Source organism: Panthera onca, chromosome A1, assembly GCF_046562875.1.
Source record: "Panthera onca isolate mPanOnc1 chromosome A1, mPanOnc1 haplotype 2, whole genome shotgun sequence".
NCBI classification, from domain to species: Eukaryota; Metazoa; Chordata; class Mammalia; order Carnivora; family Felidae; genus Panthera; species Panthera onca.
Window position 1 is genome coordinate 165,192,870 of NC_138339.1, and position 16,279 is coordinate 165,209,148.

A 16,279-nucleotide genomic window follows, 5' to 3' on the forward strand; every position below is an offset into this window, starting at 1 on the left:
ACCCAGGTCACCACTGGCCCCATTGGGGCGTTTATCTTTCCTCATCAGGTCACCCAGCCTCTCACAGTCTTAACAACTCCCAATTCATTTCCCAAAGAGCTGCCATAGAAATATTCTAAAAGGTGAATGTGATTGTGTCACCACCTTGCTTAGATTTTTTGAGATGGCGCCTCATGGAGTTCCAACAACACAGCTGTGATTCCGAGTGCCCTCTATTCTTCTGTTAACAAATTTAGGACTACGTTCTTCTGCCATACTTGGCTTCTTAAACCACTATATGGTGAGGTTTTTCACAGGATCTGTGCTATGGCTCTAGGTTGCCAGTCTTCAGATCCTTCCAGTGTCTTTGTTTTGGTTTCCCCTGTTGCCTTTGGGCTTCCCCACATCCTCCTGGTCAGAGAGCATCTGCGTCTTGCATTACTTTTAGCTGCAAATACACTCCTGGTGTGGTGCTAAAGTGTGGAGAGGCAATTGTTCGAGAAACTCAATCTGTTTGTGAGCTTGTGTTCCTGAGACCTGACCTTCAAAGCGTTGTGTTTAGCTGTTTAACTTTCCCAGCCCTCCCTTAGTTGAGACAGGAAGGCTAGTGGGCCTGCAGGGAGGTCACTAACCTCCCCCAACCCTCTACCCCACCCCCCCAACCAGGCTCGGGTAAAGTCTTTCCCTGCAGTTAGACCTTAGTTTTGGAAAACTCTTTGAGCATATTTCACAAGGGCTACTCTCCACCCCACCCCACCACACCCCCAGGTCAAAGCCAAAACGGGATTTTTCTTGGTTCCTCACTAGAAGAGCCTGGCAAGATTCTTCAGGAAAACCCATGAAAATGTATAATGCTGACCTAGCACTCAGTCCTGAGAGCATCTCATTTTGGTGCTACCATAGTTCATCAGCATTGCCATGTAAATCTTCCTTCTGGGTTACGTCTCCAGCAGCTTCTGCTCAGGTAAGTTGACCTCACCTGTCAGATTTCAGGGTGGTAGTTTGCCTGGGACTTCATGTCTCTTGAGGGCCCAAGAAAAGATGTTTATTTTCACTTTGTTCAGCTTCTTCTTATTCTGTGTATCAGAGTGATGACTTTGAAGCTCTACCTGTCAGACTATTGGATGTCAGTACTTTTTTTATGAGTTGGTAAAAAGTTATTAGGCCAATTATTGTATACCTACTTTTGTATTGGCTGCATGACCTGGGTATTTATTTATTTCTACCTCCCTGGTTTCTAAAATGCTTTGAATTGTAACTGACCACAGGTCCCCATTTCCTTTAAACTGCCACAACTTAAACAGATGCTGAGCACTTGTTATGGCTATGCATGTTTCCCGTGTTTCCCAGGTTGTCCTGTGGAATGTACTCATCACCACCTGGAGAATCAAATGCCAGCTCACTGTATACGGGAGCAGAGTGAAGCTGCAAGACGTAGAGTATCCAAACTCACAGGTTAGAAAGAGGCAGAAGCTGAATTTTCGTTTAGGTTTCTGACTTCAGGTACACAAAGACCTTAAAATTGGGGAAGCAATACTTAATCACTTGAAATAGCCATGAAAAATTCAAGATAGCATACATTTAAGTGGAAGATTCTGCAGTAATAGCACCTCAATTGTTTTTCCCTTCTTTGCTGCCATGCAGTTATAGAGGCAGGGATCCTTTCCACTTCTCCATTGCTTTAGGCACGCTAGGAACATTCTTCTCTCTCCTCTGTGGCATATCTAATTCATAGCTCCTGATACAGTGCTGGAATATGGCAGGTATTTTAAGCAGTTTCCCTCACTTACAAGGGATCACTCCAGCAAGGGTTGACAACAGCTTTATGGGACTGACAAGATGAATTGCAGTAAACTAATGTAAATCATGGTTTTATTGATAAGAATTTGATTTTCAAAGCAGCAAAAGCTTATATTCCTTCTCTCTAGAGGCAGGATTGAAAGAAAGAGAACTCTACTCTTGATGGACTTCCCAACCCAAAATATATCATGGTCTAGAGAGGTAGTTCTATCATGACAGTTATGGTTTTTTGTTTTGTTTTTTTTTTTTTTAGCTTTATAGATCAATCCTTTTAGTTTTACAGTATGTTATAGGAAGAGGAAGAGGAAGAAGAAGAAGAAAGAAGAAGAAGAAGAAGAAGAAGAAGAAGAAGAAGAAGAAGAAGAAGGAGGGGGAGGGGGAGGGTTGGGGGAGGTGGAGGGGAAGGGGAGGGGAAGGGGGAGAAGGAGAAGGAGAAGAAAGAGAAGGAGAAAGGGAAGAAGAAGAAGAAGAAGAAGAAGAAGAAGAAGAAGAAGAAGAAGAAGAAGAAGAAAGAAGAAGAAGGAGGAGGAGGAGGAGGAAGTTGTTTCCTAAGTGACAATTATTTTTTTCCATGAACATAAGTTGCCTCTTTATGTATTTAGGAGTATTAATTTATTTATAGTCTCATGCCATGTTTTTTTCTTTGTTTGTTTGTTTGTATTTTGGTATCATGGAACATTCCAACATTCACTTACCTTAGGTGAGTCAACCTGCCAGTTTCATTGGTTCTGGAGACTTATCTTCTTAGCATTTGGTTATATTATCTATCTGTTCCATAGATTCTATGGTTAAGAAATAGAAATGTATAAAGTAAAAGTATATATAAGTGAATTGAAATTTCTCCACCTGTTACATAATCCCTGTCATTTACTGTGGGCAAATGGACTTTAAGTAGGTCTTTCAGATTATTCTTTCATATGTGAGTAGCAGATTTTAGATTCTGTATCCTAGAGGGAATTATAAACATCAAATAGCTCCCATAACAACCCTGGGAAATGTGGACACTTATGTCTATTTTGTGGAGGAAGAACTTGCAACATGTAGTCAGCTGACTCTGAGCAGATACTGAAGAGTTTCCCATAAACAATGAGACACAGTCACAGGAGCTTTGGACTGAAACACACACACACACACACACACACACACAAACAAACAAAAAAACAACAGTGGTATTTGGCAATCATTTTCATTTGTAATTTTTTATTTAGTAAATGTTAATTTTTTTTTTGCTACATGCAGGGCATTAAGCCTACGCACGTTCTTACTCATTCTGCATGGATGTTGTTCTAAGTGCATTCTTGTTACATGAACTCATGGTTAGTTGCCACCACGGTTGATCTGCCTTCTTGCTTCCATCTTTTTATTATGAACTTAAGAACAGCTGCTGTTTGGTTTACCAATTCCCCACCACCTTTTCCTTTTGTGTAACTTCTTTCCACACACTTTTGCATACTTCTTCAAGAGTTTCAAAGAAGAGATGCATCTTCTCATCCTTCATGTAATCCCATCCCTTTTGCTTCTTGAAGTCTAGGATTTGCATACTTAATGTATTCTCTGTCCAGTACTTTCTGTGCCCATGTTCTCATTCATGCTTCCTTCTCACTTCTCCACTTGAAACCCCACTGATTCTCTCTCTTTCAAATGACTATTGTATTTTGCCAGGTCTTTAATAGTCAGACCCTCTGACATGTGTTCTTACATTCGTTGTGACCATTCCCTGAGCACATATTCCTGTTTGCAACAGCTTGCAAAACCTTTTGAATTTAGCACATTGCTAACTCAGATATCTCAGTGCTATAGATTTAAAGTTTGTTTCCTTCCAAAGTCCATATGGTAGAATTCTAACTCCCAAGGTGATGAGATTGGGAGGTGGGGGCTTTGGAGGTAATTAGGTCACAAGGGTGGACCCTTCATGAATGGGATTAGCGCTTTCATAAGAGAGGCCCCACAGAGCTCCCTTGCCAGTTTTTTACTATATTTAATCTTTTAAACATTGTCTCTTCTTAAACCATTTAAAGGTTTCCTTTATTTGACATTATTGGGTAAGTCCCCTTCTTCAAGTTATGATCTTTCTAAGCTTTTGAATTCTCTTGGTCTTCTTGAGATCATATTTTTCTGAGATGATTGATAGAAGATAGATAGATAGATAGATTTTTTTTTCTCTCTGATTGTTTCTTCTCTGCTTTTCTCACACGTCACTCAATGCCTCCAGAGGAAAATAATCCAGCCCTCTGATCTTACAGTCTGACCTTACACCATCTGTTCAACTACCCACAGCCTTGTAGAGTGGATAACTGTACATGGGCTGTAGTAGATAAGAAACAATGTAATGTGTACAGCTAAAGCATTAAGGAAATAGAGTAATAGCACTTCTTCATTTCTATTTAAATAAGCTCTGTTTGCATGTTGAGATCCTATACAAACAGACTCATGAGGTGGGTCTGTCATTTGTTCTTGAGTCTTTGCCCAAAAGACTTACTAAAGAATTCTTTTTTTTTTAATTTTTTTAATGTTTATTTATTTTTGAAACAGAGGGAGACAGAGAGTGAGTGGGGGAGGGGTAGAGAGAGGGAGACACAGAATCCGAAACAGGCTCCAGGCTCTGAGCTGTCAGCACAGAGCCTGATGCGGGGCTCGAACCCACAAACCGTGAGATCATGACCTGAGCCAAAGTTGGACGCTCAACCGACTGAGCCACCCAGGCACCCCTAAAGAATTCTTCATGTTACCAGATCTTCACAAAAGACTCCATGCTGGACTGTTGACCTGCTCCTGCTTTCAGTTTGCTTATAATTAGCAGATGCTTTTGGATACTAGGTAAGGGTTTTGTAGCCATTTCTCTGTTTTACAATCATTAACAAGCCATGATGCTCTCTCAGGAAGCCTAAGACATATTTTACGTGTATTTCCTATGAACTCTTTTCCATTTTTGAGCCTTTCTTCTCCTTCCCCAGCCCTTTGCTCAAACCTCCGCCTGGTATCAGAGAATGGGTCATCTATTTGAAGCACTGAGCTTCTGTGTTTTCTTCAACTCCATCTATCTCTTTCCTATTTAGCCCAGGGGATCTCTCAAGCCTCCATGGGAGGCTCAAATCTCCAACTGTCACTCACAGACATGTCTTTCATGTATTGAAGCCTCTCCACCAATTCAGGGTTTAGCTTTCTGAAGACCAAAGGCAGGATACTCCTTAATTTCTGTTTTCCTTATTGTCACGCTTGAACCCAAGATAGAACATCTAACTCCTGGAATGCCCATGGTGTTGGTGGCAAAGTTCCTCAGGAGAAAAACAATAAACTTCCAAGTGCAAACCAAATAAATGAAACCTGGTAGCATTTAGGATTGTTCTGTACTTTCATGTGACCGCAAGGTGGATGGAGCTGGAACAGAGCCTGAGTTCTCTGCCCAGCAGGTTTTCCATCATCCGAGGAAAGATGATGCAGAGTTCTAGCATGGCCTCCCTCTACTAACTAACTCCCTTTGGTCCCTTGAAGCAACTTCTGGAAGGACTGCTGGGGTCAGAATAAGCCTTTTCAAGCTCAGGTCAACATGCTGTGATGCTAGCAAGTAAAAGGACTTTAATGCCTGTGCTTTGGCACTAATGTGGAGCCGAGATGTCGCCTACACCCAAGCGCCTGGGGTGGTCAGAAGTGTTCCAGTGGAGGGTTAAGTTGGCCGAGGCTGCCAAGGTCCAGAACTCTGGCAGGTCCATCCAGCTGTGCCTTAGGGTGAGTTCCTTCACATTTCTACCAAGAGATATTTATCATCTTTGAAACATGAAGTTGTAAGAATTCACTGAATAAAACCCTTTATGCAGAAGCTGACACACAGTAAATACTCAATAAATGTTAATCATTCACATTATAGTGACCCCGGGTCTTAATTGTGTTGAAAGGTCATTGATGTGTCACCAATGCGGTAATTTGAATGGCAAAGCTAAGGCTCAATGAAAGAGCCCTTTTTAAATTGAGCTCTGTGACTTTTTAAGAGTTTCTTGTGGTGACGGTGATAAAATTAAGTTTTACTTTTATTTTTTATTGGCGATGGAAGAATTCACCTTAGTTTGGTGATCGATTCAGTTGCCTATTACTTCACACCTAAACTACAACTCAGTTGCTTGCAAGAGGACTTTTTCTTTAGATTCTGTGGGCTGTCTGGATGACTCTTCTGTTGGTTATGCCTGGATTCCTACTTGTGGTTATTATTTTTAGTGGGTGGGTTTTGTCATAGTTGAGCTCAGCTGCGACTCCGCGATGGCTGGATGTCTCTTTCTCTGTGGAATGAAGGCCTTTCTTGCCACATGGTTCCTGGCTTTCAGGGATGGCATCCTGAGCTTCTTACATGGCAGGTGGGTTCCAAGAATGCATGTTCCAGTGAGTGAACACCCATCAAGCCTCTGCTCCCATCATGCTTGCTAATCGCCCATTGTCCCAAGAGACTCACATATGAGCATGCTAGGATCAGTGTTGAGAATGGTGGCAAAGAAGGGCTGGAACTAGAAGGTGTAATTCATTAGCAGATATCAATGTACCTGTACTCTCAGACTGAGGCAATTTATATAGCAGGAATTTAGTTAGGCTGGGAATGTGCAATTCCAAGTAAAAGTTGCTCAAAAGAGGAATGGCATGAAATTGGAAGGTGGCATTCAAGTAATTATCATTACTTTCTAGAGCTTGTTATAGTCAGATGTAGTGACAGGGAACACAGAAACACCTGATGGGTTCCAGAAGCTCCTTCTTCTTCTCTGGTTTGGGTATGGCTCTTTTTCCTGTCTACTGATCCTGTTGAACAATAACGGTCCCAACTCCATGATCACGTGCTTGGCTCTAGACCCAGAGTGTTGACCACACAGAAGCCTCAGCTTCTGAGACATGACCCTTGAGTTTTCCTTCTTGCTCCCAGTTTGGGGCATAGTTGGCTTCTCTGATGACAGCAGAGGACCCCCGCTCTGATCTTACCTATATTCCAGGTCTTGTTACATGTCTCCCAACACTGGTGTGGGGTCTGATCCATACCTATTATGCTTTCCCCACAACATTTCTCAGGGTTCTGATGCCTTTAAGGACCCCTGACCGATGCAGTGATGAACTTAATACTCATTCTGTTGGGTTCTCACACTTCCTGCGTAAGCCATAAGGAAGGAGAAAGAATTGGGTTATAGATGTGGAAATTCAATATATAAAGGAAACTTGTGCCATAAACTAAATAGAAAGATAGCAACACAAACTTTCTGTTATACTTCATCAAATACTCCATGTTTATAATATTTTAATTCTCATTAGAATAATATGTCTTCAAGTCTCACTTTTATGATTTCTAAATATGGTGAAGTTATATGTCATATAACGCCTTTTGTGTTATGATGTAAAAACAGTATGGCATTTCTTTGTATGTATGCAAACAAACGTGAAATCCCTATCAGTCCAAAGACTGATCTAGTTCTCTTGATTTTACTTTTGATCTTTTAAAACAGTTTTTAAAATTTGTAAAAATATTTTGGTGTTTGTTTATTTTGGAGAAAGAGAGACGGGGGAGGGGCAGAGAGAGAGGGAGACAGAAATTCCCAAGCAGGCTCCTTGCTGCCAGCAAAGACCCTGACTTGGGGCTCTAACCCGCGAGTTGTGAGATCATTACCTGAGCCAAAACCAAGAGTGGGATGTTTAACTGACTGAGCCACCTAGGTGCCCCTAAATTATTTTTAATGTTTATTTATTTTTGAGAGAGAGAGAGAGAGAGAGAGAGAGCATGAGCAGGAGAGGGGCAGAGAGAGAAAGAGACACAGAATCAGAATCAGAAGCAGGCTCCAGGCTCTGAGCTGTCAGCACAGAGCTCCGCTCGGGGATTGAGAGCAAGAACCTCCAGATCATGACCTGAGCTGAAGTCAGCTGCTTAACCGACTGAGCCACCCAGTCACCCCTATTTTGTTTGTCTTTGAATCTTATTAGTTTTGTATGTACTACCCACTATTTCTTTAGTATGGTGATTTTCTTCTTTGTTCTATTGAATATTATTTACCCAACAATGGCAACCGAAGTTTTCCTCAAGTAACAAACCATGTACTGCTCTAAAGAAATAGATTTGGAAAATGTGGCCAAATTAAAAAAAAAAAAAAAAAAAAAACAGTCCTGAATTTTAGTTTACCTTGATGTTAATTTCTACCTGACATTCATGCCTGTATTAATTCCTATACAAAATTTGAGGGTTATTGCTACACTTTGCAGTGTTTGATTGGTAAAATGTATGTATAGATAATTATTTTTTATATAGTCATTTTTCTTGTTAGAAAAGTAATGCATTCTCCATTATAAAAAGTTCCAATATTATAGAAATTAACAAAATATTTGATATAAACCCAATTAATGGAACTAATGATGATTAGTCAGTCTTCCACATATCATTTTCTGTGCATTTCTATAAACATGCATGCACACACACACTGAAATTGTACTATTTGGCAAGTGGTTTTTCTCATTTAACAGCTTATGAGGTATTTTGTGTGTTTGTACGTAATTTTGTTAAAACACTTTAATCAAAAATAATTTTTTTTCCAGTGAGAACATTATTATCTTGACAACTGATACAGCTGAAAGGAATCTGCTGTTTTTTTGTTTGGTTTGGGTTTTTCTTTCCAAATTGATACCAATTAATTGGTATTCATAACAATTAATTGGTGACAGGGCTCACCATAAAAATCTCACTCTTAAGAATTCTCCCCTCATGGTCCACACATTTTTGCCCATAATAGAAACACCAAATTCATTTATTCATTTAGTATGTCATTACACCAACGTCTTATTCTTAATATATGTTTCAGAATCTTTTTTGTTTATTTTGGAATGGATCTCCTCTAAAAACCTATTACTATTAAAGTATGGAAGTGTATATAAAGCTATATTAAGTAATACTTTTCTGATAGTCTGATAATTATACAGTAGTCATGGTATTATGCGTGGCTTCCCAAAGCCACAAGCACTAACTGTAACATAGGGCTATGGGGAAAAAACACTGAAGTCAGAAAAACTTGACTTTGATTCTATAATAACTAGTTTATTACTTAACCTCTCTTAGTCTCTTTATTGTTAAAAAGGTGAAATGACGTGGAATTTACATGTCATGTACATGTACCTGTTACATGTTATTGTGAACATCCCAATGAGACAGCACCAAACAGAAAAAATAGGCATTGAGTAAGGATTAAAACATGAACTTTGTTGTTCCACTACATAGGTTCAAGTTCAACCCTACTACTCATTAGCTGGGTGACCACAGGCAAGTTAGTGAGACTTTCCATGACTTGGTTGTCTCATCTATGAAATGGATATGATTATGATGATCACAATAGTATTCATTTTAGGATGACCATGAATTAAATTACTAATTGGAGATTCGGTGATAACACTGACCAGAAAATCGAATGCAATATTAAGCAGTAAACATTTCTTGCATGACATTTAAGCATAAGAATGTTTTTCACATTTTGAGAACTAAATGCAGAACTAATTATTCCCAAGTTGGTTCTTCCCAAAAATTATAGACAAAAAGAAAGAGAAAGAAAGAAAGAAAGAAAGAAAGAAAGAAAGAAAGAAAGAAAAAGAAAAAGAAAAAGAAAAAGAAAAAGAAAAAGAAAAAGAAAAAGAAAAAGAAAGGCAATGTTCCATCTGATGGAAGGAAGCTATGTTCCTGGCCCTTCTTTAGCAATTGAAATTTGTTTTTAGAATAGCAGAATAAAAGAGTGACACATCCAGAAGCGTTCATTACTGACATCCCTTCATGTTTTTCTTTGAAAAGGTTCTTGAACATTTTTGTTTCTCTTTTATCTCTAATAAATGCTAATATAAATATACCTGTATAAATTCTTACCATTTGAAGACAGTTACAAATTAAATAGTATAAAAAGTACTGTATCTAATAATTCTTTCAAGAACCACTGGAAAATGCACAGGAGAGTAGTCATTTTTGTCGATCCTAATTCCAGGAAAGGAAAACCTACGAAGCGCATGAAAGCTAAATCCACTCGTGTGCCATCGTCATTTACTTCATGGTAAAGTTATCTAAATGAACCATATTTTCTAATTAAGCATTTTCTTTATGGCCAGCAAATTACTTTCAAGATTTGCCCTGTCGCCTTGCCGGATGTCACCACCACACTCTGTCTCAAATATAATAGGGGACATTTCTATATTCATAAAATGGATGTTTTCTGTTCAGAATTGCTTTTGATTAGTATGAGGCTGCATTACTGATGCTGCCTTTTCCTGGGAAAGAGCCCCAAGTGTGTTTTATCAAAATGCAGTAATTGTACTGGAAAAAAGGGAGTGATGGCATTCGTTAGCTTTGACTCTAATGGCAGCGGAAGCTCAGGGGAAAGTAGGACTTTGAGCTACCTTCACATGAGATCGTGACCGCCCGATGCGTGCCAGCTTTCGTGCACTTGGTTTGTGAAAGGCTGATAATGCTGGGTGTGGACGGAGGGCTTTTCCTCTGAAGATCCACTTTTCATATCTGAATGTGCCTGTCAATGTCGCCGGGAGGCTCAGTGACAACGGCCTTGCCCTTCAGCGTGAGCGGTCCACATTGAAAGAAGCATAGTTAGAGGGCTGAGACCCAGTTGCTAACTCAGTGACAGACGGCTGGAAAATGAAGCAGGAGTAACTGGAGGCCCCCCTTCCCCCCCCCCGTGCAGACGTCTCCCTCGCCCTATACGTGCACCCCCAGGGTGCCTTCCACGGAGAGCCTGTGACCTCTACTTCTCTCAACTACCCCCGGCTCTCTGCTTAGCCTCCACTGTCCAGTTATTATTGTGTGACTTCTGCCTTCTCCAGGTAGGATTTTTAAAAGTCTGGACTGGTGAAAACAAAGCTTTCGTTGTCCGAATTATCCAGAAGTGCTTTTGAGAAACGCACAGACAGCTGCGAATGACTTGGCTGTATCGCAGATGTAGTCAGAAAAGTATCATGCTAGTTTTAAATATTGTAGAAGAGGTTGGTAGATGGGGAGAAAATGCACTAGGGCGTTAGGGATGGTGGAGAGAACAAAAAGGTTGTCTGGGATTTTATTGGCTTGAGTGACCTTCTCCCCCCCCCCCCCCTCCTCCCCACTCCACCCTCCACAGCTTCCAGGTGAGGGGAGGGGAGGTGCAGCTGATACACATGCACTTAGGAGGAAACGATGCTTGAAGATTTATTGGCAGGTGTCACGGAAGTCCTGGTGCCTGGTCTCAGGTGGATCCCAATTTTTTTTTTTTTAATGTTTATTCTTGAGGCAGAGACAGAGCGTGGACAGGGGAGGGGCAGAGAGAGAGGGAGACACAGAATCGGAAACAGCCTCCAGGCTCCAAGCTGTCAGCACAGAGCCTGACACGGAGCTCGAACCCACAAACTGTGAGATCTTGACCTGAGCCGAAGTCGGACGCTTAACCAACTGAGCCACCCAGGCGCCCCAGGTGGATCCCAATCTTAGCAAGTAGAGTTTTCCATTTCCGATTGGTTTATTGCTCAGATATACGTGTCCGTATTTGGACTTTTATTTTCTTTTTTAAAGTTTATTTATTTTGAGAGAGACAGAGACAGCACGAGTCGGGGGAGGGTCAGAGAGAGAGAGAGAGAGAGAGAGAGAGAGAGAGAGAAAATCCCAAGCAGGCTCCGCACTGTCAGCGCAGAGCCAGTCGTGGGGCTCGAACTCACAAAACCACGAGATCATGACTTGAACTGAAACCAAGAGTCAGATGCTCAACGGACTGAGCCACCCAGGCACCCCGAGATTTTCAATCAAGATCATAAGTAGGATCTTTTCCCTGAATAATGTTAATGCTGTCAAGTAGGAAAGCAATATGAATGAAAATCATAGGCCATCGTGTGATTTTGGGAAATTTCAGTGACCAAATGCCCCCAAGTCCCTTTCCCAGGTTACCTTTACTCATGACCAGGATGATGTCACAGTCTGGAGTTCTTTTGCACTTGATTTCACAGAAGTAAATGGTTTTGTGGGAGTCTTCCTCGTGGCCTCAGTGTCTTGAAAAGGAAGCCTTCAGTGACACATTTTTGCTTCCCCAGAAGTCCCCGTGTGACTATTATTTTGTGACAGACCCTTAAAGGGAGGTGAAGTCTACTGATGTGAACTATATGAAATCCACAACGTTTTCCTCTGGAAGGGAAAAAAACAAATAAATAGAGAAAGAGACGTGGTCAGCATCTGCACGAGTTGATAGAACGCTCACCCGCCTCCTTTTAAGCCGGAAATGCCAGATTCAGGACTAAATCAAACCAAATTCTTTATATTGTCTGTGACAGATCTTATTCCCCTGTGGATGCTGAGATCTGGCTTGGAGCCACCTAAATCTTTGCCTGAGAGATCCCGCTATTTGAAGGATGTACAGTGAGTAGAGCAACCTTTACCAGCCCTCAAAGGCAGTATCAGTCTGGAAAACCCTAACAGCGGAATTCAGCTCCTTCCGTCCAGAGGTATCAGGCCTCCAGATCATAGGCGCCAGAAAATACCTGATGCAAGCGAGTCTAAACTTCTTCAGTGACCACTTGTCTTCCTCGTTCTTTCCCGAGTTGAGTAAAAATAAGTTTAGGCATCATCTCAAATATTCCAAACCACGGCTGTGTTATTTATTTGCATAGCATGGTGTCTTTTTCATAATTTCAGATCTCAGTGAAAGAAACTGTCTTCTATTTAAAATAATAATAGTTGGGGGCGCCTGGGTGGCTCAATTGGTTAAGCATCTGACTTCAGCTCAGGTCATGATCTCGCAGTTCCTGAGTTTGAGCCCCGCATCGGGCTCTCTGCTGTCAGCACGGAGTTTGTTTCAGATCCTCTGTCCCCCTCTCTCTCTGCCCCTCCCCAGCTCACACATGCTTGCTCTCTCGCTCTCTTTCAAAAGGAAAAAAAAAAGTTATGTAGGTAGCTAGTGGCAGAGTTTGGATTCAAACTTTTCATTTTGGTTTGATCTAAAATCTTAGCCGCTTTGCAAACCTGCCTCTTTAAACAATATCCCCCTTTAGTGTGGTTACCCTGACTAAAGAGAATTTAATCGCATGTTTTCACATACAGAAATAGGACTTGAATTCTCAAAGATAGAAATATTTATTGAAACCACTTAGTTTTAAGGTATAGATAGAAAGCTCATTTACTTACAGTTAATTTTATTTTATACTTAGCTCAATAAGCAGTGGTGAATCATTTATTAGGCAATGGGAGGCTACCATTATTTTGCCTTCCTGATTTTTGTTCATGTTTTTAAAAGTGGGTAAGTGACCATTTTTATAGCAAGGCTCACTCAGTTAGCAATTTGAAGTAAGCATTAAGGGGAGAAAGCAGGAAGGAGAGAGAACATTTAGAATTTTATGGTACCAACCCTGGAGAGAGAAAAGCAGATACTGAGAGTTAGGTTGAAACGGAAGATGGACGTAAGAGAAATTGGGAGCTCGCTGGGATGGAAAGAGGGTGTCTATGGAGGGCTTGATCTTTATTGCGTGTTTGCACGAAGAGGTCCTTAACCCAGGCAGGGAATACAGGAGGATGACGGGGCTTTGCATTTGGAAATAATGCAGTCTAAATGGGACCTTTTGAATTTTAAATAGCATACGTGCAGCAGGCTGGAGAAATTGCATCCTTTGGCCACAGAATCTGTCAGGCATAACGTCCTTACTTACCTTCAAATTCCTGAGGAATACAACCCCGGGTTACAAGTGGCAAGAACTCAATAAATATTCGTCTCACTGGGATTTGGGAGAAAGATCTGCAGCACAGACATTTGGAAACCCCGGTGGCAAGAGGGGACGACAAGAGGAAGTTAAGAGTGTCAGCCTCAAGGTGAGCAACATCACTCAGAGAAGAGGTTCGTCACAAGGAACTCGGGAGAACCGCCAACATTAAGGAGCAAGCATAAAAAGAGGGGGGAAAGAAAAGACTAGCTATTATTCTGGGTATCAAGGGATGATTCTCGTGTGCTTTGATGGTGGGAGTCATCAGAAAATTCAAATCAAGGACAGAAGGTGTCCCGTAGAGCATAGAGGACTTGCCAGTTTCTCCGGAGTCGGGGCGCTTCAGACATGTGTTGAAGAATGAAGGACAGTGTAGAAATGGACACCAAGTACGTCATGCAGAGGACCAGTTGTGATGGAGAAAAGCCCTCACAATACCCCAGAATGTTGCCATAAACGTGTATGAAACGAGAAAGTGACAGGTTGGGATATACAGCTGGACACACAGGATACCAACTATGACACACACACACACACACACACGTTATATGTGTAAACAATCATAAGGAGATACGCTATAATGTGAGTAGAGGAATGTAGCCTCTGGGTAATAAGATTATGGGTCATTTATTACTTATTTAAAAAATAATTTCTAAAATTTACTGATATTCTGTGAGCTGACACGGATTCCACAGTCAGACAAGGAGAACAAGAAAAAGAAAGAAGTATTTGGTTCTGCGCCCCTTAAGTACGAAATCCCAAGGAGCTTTCGCTCCCTAGACGATCCTGTTGTCACTCATTAAAGTTAACGTAAGGGGCACCTGGGTGGCTCAGTCGGTTAAGCCTCCGACTTCAGCTCAGGTCATGATCTCGCGGTCCGTGGGTTCGAGCCCTGAGTCGGGCTCTGTGCTGACAGCTCAGAGCCTGAAGCCTGTTTCCGATTCTGTGTCTCCCTCTCTCTCAGACCCTCCCTCGTTCATGCTCTCTCTCTGTCTCAAAAATAAATAAACGTTAAAAAAATTAAAAAAAAAAATACAGCCCGGGGAGGCCTTCCTCATAAACAGTGATTTCTGAGAGGTAACAACCACCGACCTAGCTTGAAGCAATTCGGCATGAGATTGCACTTTTGTTCAAAGTCCTAGTAAGCCCAGGGGGTGAGGCACCTGACCCAGGGTGTCAAAATGGCATCTCGGCCACAGTTCCTAATGAAAGGGCCATCTACACGTGTGCTTAAGGTAGAAAGCCTAAAATGCCATGCATCATTTATTAAAGGTCACATGTTGAAACAGGCAATATTATAGCTGTGGGTCTCATCTTTCATCTGTGACTAGAAAGACAAAAGCAGAATTATTAGGCTGGAAGAAACCTTGCAAGATGACTTAGTCCTTTGCTTGATCTTTAGGAGAACCATAGAAGTATTGTATACACTAGTCAACCAGTCAACCAAGATTTATTGCATAGTCACAGGTGCATAGCCTTGTAGAGTATCTGGCCCTCGATACCATTAGCGATGTCATGTTTTCCCAAGGACTTGAGTCATTTTAAAGGGGAAGCCACACGAGTTCAGAAGAAATATTCTGTTTATTTAGTAGAAAAAAACAGCCTCCCCACTCTTCCCTCATTCACTGTGTGCAGTGGCAGGAATAAATGAGTAGAGCACAGCCTGGTCTTCGAGAAGTTCATGACCACTAGTAACCCAATCCCCTCCCCCCACCTCATGGGTGCGCTTATCATCACCATCACGCCGCACCGGCCATGACTGCAGCCCGGCCTTCCACGAGGGCTCTCATGCGTCTGCAATTTACATGTTCCTTGGAGAGTAACAAGTTTTGCGGCCACTGATCAGTACGCGAGCACACATACTACATATGGTAATAGCTTACAGAGTTTGATGTGAGATTAGATATGATGTTTTCATTCCAAAGTATGCAAATACGCCTTTGTGGGAAAGCGAAATGCAAAATGACGAACGCAGTGAATTCAAACTACAGCCTACATCCAAAGGGAGGTCCCGAGTGGTATTATTCTCACACTTGTTCCCCAAACCTCCGGATCTCATCGCAACCTCAAAACCTCAAGACTGTCTTAGGGACGGCACTGCCGGCGGCCGTGTTTCAAACGGTCTGTGTTCCAGGGTTTCTGGTCCAGGGCTCGTTTGTAATGCACACCCTTCCCCTTTAAACCAAGAGAAAAGCTAAAGAATTCAGCCTTGAAAATAGGTTTTCTCGATGGTGCCTATATTGTATGGCTGACTAAGCATAGATTAAAGGTGCCCGTCACACCAGGGGTGAGCACAAGTGAAATGTTTGAGTGGGGCAGGGAGGCATCCCTGACCTGAACTCCAACCTTCTGGAATATGAAGCCTGACCCTGTGCCGTGTCCTGTGGGCGACACGTTCTGTATGCGTATATATATAAACCTGCACTACTGATAGTTTATTTATGAGCCAGGATATAGAATCACAGGTAAAAAAAGGCGATGTACATTAGCTATAGAGGCTTGATCAGCTTATGACAAGAGGGAGTGAGTGACAGCATTTGCCAGGTAGTGAACACCCTTTATGAGAGAACCCTGATTCTCCACGCCACCCTGGGTTAAACTTCACACTCTGCCCAGCAACCAACCGTGTTCCGAGTCGATTTAATGAATTATGGGTGGGTGGGTGAAGTCTCACACTGCACGTATTACCCTTTTTTTTTTCTTTCTAGAGAGAAAAAGCGCAAGCAGGGGGGGCAGAGAGATAGAGTCAGTCCCAAGTAGGCTCCTTGCTATCAGCACAGACCCCGATGCGGGG